The following is a 7,508-nucleotide window of genomic DNA, read 5'->3' as shown; positions in this document are numbered from 1 at the left end:
TTTCTCTGCTGCAGTGCCTCTGCAGGCTGGATCACGTTTTCACCAGAAAAAAAACCATCAGCCAATCAGAGACCCCAACTCATCCCCCCTCCCTTTGCAAGCTCTCTTTCTCTCAGTCTCCATCCATCTCTTTGTTTTACTCTGACTCTCTGCCTCAAACAGGGTACAGATGCAACTACACACGCGGTCATAGAGCATTTGTGTTTTGTCATTGAATTTGCTCTGGATCATTCTTACGCTGTCTCAGCGGAGACGTTGTAAACAACCAGGTGACAGGTTGAGAGATGCAATACAAAAAAATACAATACAAATTATGTCGCTGAAAGGCCGATAGTTAGCTCATAATATTTCATTAAAAGTGGTGCGCAAACGTGCAGATGTAAGATGTTTGAAGAGGGTAGTAGTGCATTATTTATCTGTGTGGAGCTTGAACAACATGGAGGATGTTGGGACTGGGGGATTGTGTTATATAACAGACTGAGATTTTCATCAGTTTTATCTTAACACATGTCCTTGTGCTGCCCTACAGATAATCCACAGCACTAAGAGGGGAATCATGTATGTATGTGCATACACAAACAACATCAACGAGATTTTGTGTCTACACAACATGTGGTGCAAAACACACCACATTAATGTCGTAAGCAGTTGCTAGGGTGCTCTGGGTGGTTGCTAGGTGGTCGCTAGGGCGTGCTGGGTCAAATTAGTCTCATTCCTCAGTCTATGGTCTTTAGATAAAACATGGGTCCTTTAGTGTAAGTCTATGAGATTTTTTTAGCATCCACAAGGTGAAACATGTGAATGATTTGCCTCATAAAGCTGCACATTTCGAGGTTTCATTCATATCTAATGAGTTGCACACAGAAATGTGTAATTTAAGGGCATGTGTACATGGTTTCAAAGAATAAAAACATCCCCTCATACAAGCTCTTTCTGGCAGCTGTTTTTGTAGCAGATAGCAGCTTAAGCTAGCCTTGCTCCCCCTGCAGCACATCACTGGTCATGCACTCAAATGTTTCTGCAGACCATTCAGCTCACACACACACACACACACACACACACACACACACACACACACACACACACACACACACACACACCTAACCATTCACAAGAAAATAGTGTTATATACTTACCGTTACTTGACGGTAAGAAGGAAGTGAGAGGAAAGAGTTGTGCTTTATTTATAAGGCGCAGGTAACATTCCCACAAATGCTAGCCTTTACTTGTCATCTAGAGGGAACATTTATTTTATCGCTATTAACCTGATTACTTGAAAAGGCCTCTAACGCCATCGCAGTTGATGCGTGTGTACATTGTGTTGCACTCTATTACCATTATGCTGATTTGATTTAAAGGGGTCATGAACTGCATTTTCTTTGAGATCCACTTATAATGTAAGCAAGCTTTTTTATATCAAAAAACATTATAATTTAGAAGAAAAAGGCTATTTTCTATCCTGCTTTTGACCCTCTAACTCAAAAAAATATATATTTTTTACTTTACTAAAAAAAGTTTTTTATTTTATAGTTTAATTAATTAAAATGAGCTAAAGTGAGATGATTTTTTAACATTTTGCCACAACTTAATTTCATTGTGTTCAATCGACCTAATATATTTAAAACTGAAGTTTACTCAGTTAACTTAATAATTTGTGTTAAAACTACATTAATCATTTTTGTTTACAATGAACTGGGCAGTGGATCTGTAGTTCCCATGCTTTTCAAGGGACTGCGAGATTAATTGTTACTCTCTGTGTTTTTCAGTAATGGGAAAGATGTTGGTATATGTGTTTAATGTTAAGTTATATTGGACATTTAGAGGAGTTTCCGTAATGTTTTTGAAATTTGTGGTTACCATTATTCCATTACCAAGAGTATAGCACTTACTGTGGGCACTCAGTGATCAATATTAATGTCAGATCTGATACCAGACTTTACTTATTTGTTTATTATATATGTTGTGTTTGAAGGTAATAAAATTAATCCTCAGTCAATTAATAAAAATATTAAATTGGACCAACATAGAAACAATTTAATAATGTTAAGTTAAATGTACTAGAATCAATTAATTTAACCTAATCCAACTAAATTGTGTTGACCCAACTAAACTGATTTATTTCGAATGAACTCAATTAAACTGTGTGTAAAAACTTTAATTACCGATTCTACAGAATGAGATCTATCAGTGTTTTGACAACTAGAAAATATGAAGGATTTTGAAAACAGTTTGTGCTTGAAACATTTGAATTTCTGCATCAGCCAGACACACACATACATCAAGAATCGGCATATGAATCTCAACAATGGTGACAATCAAAAGTTTCATGCTGGAATGCATGATGCAGCACAGTACAAAAAATGACTCGCAGCATGCATTGCGGCATGAATAAATTATGCAGCTGAGTTGAACAAAGCAAATGAGAAACTAAAGAAAAATAATAATTGGAGTTGGTTAGCCTATTATTATTTAAAGAGTTAAGTGTCAATCTTGAAATGTGTTTTGTTCCAATGATTATGTCTGTTGTGATGCATTCATCCCTAGTGGAAAAAAAGTATACTTTATTATATTTGAAATATATTACCTTTTTCAATAGTACATTGCAAACTAACAAAAATTGTACTATCTTTAAATATATTAAAAGTATATAGCATCATGCTTTTTACCTATTTTTACAATACAACTTTTAACACACTTTAAAATAATTGTACTTTAGTATATTTTCTAAAAATATTTTTAAAAACAAGCATACTTTTAGCATATTTCTAAAAATAAGTAAGTACATTGGTATGCTTAGTTAGACTTTTAAGAAATATGCTAAACACAAGCATACTTTTAATATATTTATAATAAGTGCACTAGAAGTAGCCTACATTGTTAATAAATAGCCTATGTTTAATTATACTTTTAAGAATTATTTTTAAAAACCAGCATACTTTTAATATTTTTCTAAAAAGTACACTACAAGTACTTTGGTAATAATTATATGCTTAGTTACATTTTTAAGAAATATACTAAACACAAGCATACTTTTAGTGAAGTTTTAGTGTATTTAAAGAAAACATACTTATGTTGCTCTTACTTACAATACATTTTATATTGTGTAAGAACAAATCTTTTAAATGTGTTTAAAATATATGTTCTTTATAAACACTTAGGCCTACTGTAATATATTTTAAATATTTATGTATTTATCATTTTAATATTTTGGAAAAAAAGTACATTTACAATGTACCAACTTATAATGTATTAGAAACATTTGTCAACTATTATTAAAGGTCCCGTTCTATGTGATCCCATGTTTCAAACTTTAGTTAATGTGTAATGTTGTTGTTAGAGTATAAATAATATCTGTAAAATTATAAAGCTCAAAGTTCAATGCCAAGCGAGATATTTTATTTAACAGAAGTTGACTACAAAAAACGGCTGGATTGGACTACATCCCTCTACTTCCTTCTTTAATGATGTCACTAGAACCGTAACCTCCGCCCACAGGAACACAGGCGTATTGATGGCGAAATGTCAACAGACGTGGTTGATGTTTATCTATAATCGGATACCGCAAAAGTTTAATTCGAAGTTGTTAGTTTGCTCTGTCCATTTCACCACGGACTGTTTTTCTAACCTGGAATAATATCAAGCAGACTTCTCTCAGCGTTTCATACTGACGAAGGGGGCAATTTCAACTATATTCCAGCAAGCGGTAAGTAGTGATTTAATATGGAAGTAGCGATCACTCTTCACATCGTTCGTTTCTCTTAGTAGGATGAAAATAATCTTACTTAAACTGTGATTAATATACAGAAAGCGATCAAAGAACAATCCCTTTCCAATCGCCCAAGCTATCAATCACACAGCGCGAGTTTATCTGGACTCTTGCCAAAACTCGTTATGAAATCAATGACGCTGTTACACTGCACAACGAAGCTCTTACTGTATTTATATACCGTATACCTCATGTTTGCATTGGTGAAATCATTAGTGAGTGCAGAAACTGCGTTGCAATGATAAGATCTTTCACGCGATCAACAGACTGTCATCTGCTCAATGCTCATAACTGCAACCTTTTATGTGATGGTAATAGATCTAAATACTTAAAAAACTTCTCATGATTCGTTAATCCCGATAGCTGTAATAGTAAAAACGTATAATAGCTGTAATAGTAAAAGTTTTCCAGATAGTTCCACATGTAATGCCAGATATTTCATATGCAAGCATGTCAGCCAATCACAGCAGAGGGCGTTTACACTGAAGTCTCACAGCAGACACGCCCCTTCAAACAGAGTGTTCAAACCAGGGAATGAAATCAGGCTAGGAAATATGCCTTTTATTTCTAAATTATAACAATTTTTGATCTAAAAAACATACTAACATTATAAGGGCACCCCTGGAAACATTATAAAATAATAAAAATAATCCATGGAATGGGACCTTTAATCAATAAGCATTGCAATAAGCATACCTAAAATGAATGTTGTTCACTTTTACTTGTTTGTAGGCTACTTGTAAAAGGCTACTTAAAAGGTTGTCCATTACATGATATGTTGTGAAATTCTACTGAAATTCCCACAAGGATTTCAACATCATATTATTTGAATGCATCATAGATACATTTTCCAAAGATGTTTAAAAAAGTTTGTACTTGTTTAAATTCAAACAATAGCATAATACACGCAGAGGTGTCAAAAGTATTCACATTCAGTTCTCAGGTAGAAGTATAGATACTAGGGTTTAAAAAGACTTCTGTAGAAGTTGAAGTATCAACTCAAGCTTTTTACTCAAGTAAAAGTATAAGAGTACTTGTTTCAAAACTACTTAAAGTATAAAAGTAATGTAAGGAAACAAAATTTCTCTCTCTCTCTCTCTCTCTCTCTCAAAATATTTGACGCGATTTGCCCCGATTTCTCCCTCGCGCTTTGGCCCGATTTCTCCCTCGCTTACCGCATCTAGGTTTCCTTCGGAGGACTTTTGGCGCTGCGCACAACCAAATGTGACTACAGCCTCTCACAAGTTAGAAAGACACCACAACGCCAATCAGTTAAGCGATGTGTATTCAGGAGGCGGGAGTCAGATCTAAACCGTTTGTGTAATTGGCCAATTATTTTTATTTTATTTTTACGACGACAAGCCGGAATGAAAACAAGCCGAAATTAAATAGGAGTAACGAGGCTATTTTTAAAATGTAAGGAGTAGAAAGTACAGATAATTGCGTCAAAATGTAAGGAGTAGAAGTAAAAAGTCGTCTGAAAAATAATTACTCCAGTAAAGTATAGATACCCCACATTTCTACTTAAGTAAGGTAACGAAGTATTTGTACTTCGTTACTTGACACCTCTGAATACACGTGACTAGTCCTGATTGGTTCCAGAGCATTGAATGGTTGTGATTGGTTCTTATGATAATGAGCTCGCCTCGCACGTTGCACCTCAGAGTTTATCGCTGTGAGTGCGTGTATGTTACTTAGGTTTAGAATCCCAAATTTAAACTGTTAAAAATATATAGAGTGATTGTACCTAGGAGGAAACCACGCGATTCATATGGATTAGGTTATGTTTTTTGCGAATAACTTTTTGAAACGTGAACAGATCTGGTGAATCTTTTATCGGAGGGATGTAAATCTCTCAGGTTTCATTAAAATATGGCAGTTTTTCTTTCGAAGATGAATGAAAGTCTTGAATGTTTTGGAACTAGGGTGAGTGATCATGACAGAATTTAGATTTTTATTTTTATTTATTTTTTATTTTATTTTTTGTGGGGGGGGGGGGGGGGGGGGGGGGCTATTTAATAGAAAATGCAGTGTTGTTTTTAATTTTACCCAGCTTCTTCAAGTTTGCATGGCGTGTGACATTTGGAACCTCATTATATTGTGATTCTAGGTAAGGTTTGCATTACGTTACTTGTCTGTGCCAGTCATATTTTTGACAAAGTGTAACTGCACATCTTTTTCAGTTCAGCTACATTCAATTTGACCAATCAGAGCCAAGCTTTTCAAGTCGAAGTCGAAGTTGAAGCAGACTCGAAGAGATGAAGATACTGCCCTCAGAAGTTACTGGTAAGTTTTATTTCCTGTTTGCATAAATAAATCGCTCACTGTTTAGTTTTTTTTCCTAGGTGGATAGGTCTGCTATGCATTTGCTAATATGACTAACACGTGGTGGAATAATCTACTGACGTTAACTGACACTGATTTCCAGCACACTTCAGCACTGGGTATGTAGTCAAAGTCTAAAGTCTTTGATAAATTTGTTTAAAATCTATTTGGAGACATTTGTCTTTTTTTTAAAACAACTATAAAACATTGTCCAATGCATCTGCAAAAAAACAGAATTAGTCATTATAACATGTACAACATTACATTAACATTATTTTTATTTGCAAAATGAATACACAGGCATATACTTAAAGTATACTAAGTATACTTAAAGTTGTTCCAATTTAGTACACAAAAGTACACTAAATACACTTGACGTTATGCTTTACTACAATTTAATTACTACTCAAATATACTTAGTACAAAATTAGTTGTTTCAAAATAGCACACTTCAAGTAAACTAATCATTAACACACTTGAAGTATACTGATAAATAGTCTGGCTGCAAGTACTTAGCTTGTTCTTTTTTTCACCAGGGATAATAAATTCATTATTGCTGCTGTTTATGCTATTGTTGTTTGCTCATCCAGTGAGCGTCAAACAGGCTGCTCAGCTAACTTCAGCGAGTGTAAAAAGTAGTTAAATGACTCAAAATTAAACAAGTTTGATAAAACAAGTCACGTTTGATATTATTATGAAAATAGCATATAAATGATAAAATTATGTATATGTACGTTTAGTTTAATTGGGTTGGGGTGTTGTGGGGGAGAAAAAATGCTACAAAGGGGTGCCATGCTTTCAAAAGGTTTGGGAACCATTGGAATAGTCTATTCACTATTGTTTGTAGTTTTATATTAAGAAAAAAATATTTTCAGTAGACTCAAATTAAGTAAGTTCAAAGTACTATCTGTATAAATACTCGTTTTTAAACTCGAACTGTTTGAAGCAATCGGTTTCTCAACTGATACGAGTTATCTTCCATGGTATTATTATGGTAACATACTGTAAAAAGGGAGAGCTGTAAATTAACGGTAGAGGCTGTAAATTTACAGTACAGTACATACTGTAGCTGGCAACCATAGCTGCCAGTAGATCACTGTTATTTTACAGCACCATTTTTTACAGTGTAACATGGTTGCCTTAAAATTTGAGTTAAAGTTTTGTGCTTTAGAGCCGAGACGGCGTCCTGGCCGTTTAGTGGTGGTACAGCGGTTATGGTGACATAACGTCTTCATTCTCTCTGTTAGGGAAAGAGGGGGTTACATTAGTACTGGGCACACACACTAGTGCTAGACCTTGCATCAGACGCCTCCGCTGCGTCTGACTGCAAAAGAGTGCTGGAGAAACCAGGGGGCCAATGTTTCGGAAAAAACTGAAGCTTCCCCGGGGGCCGCCATTGATTAGCAGACCCCCACCT

This window comes from Squalius cephalus, assembly GCF_949319135.1.
Source record: "Squalius cephalus genome assembly, chromosome: 24".
Taxonomy (NCBI): domain Eukaryota; kingdom Metazoa; phylum Chordata; class Actinopteri; order Cypriniformes; family Leuciscidae; genus Squalius; species Squalius cephalus.
This window is presented reverse-complemented; position numbering follows the sequence as displayed.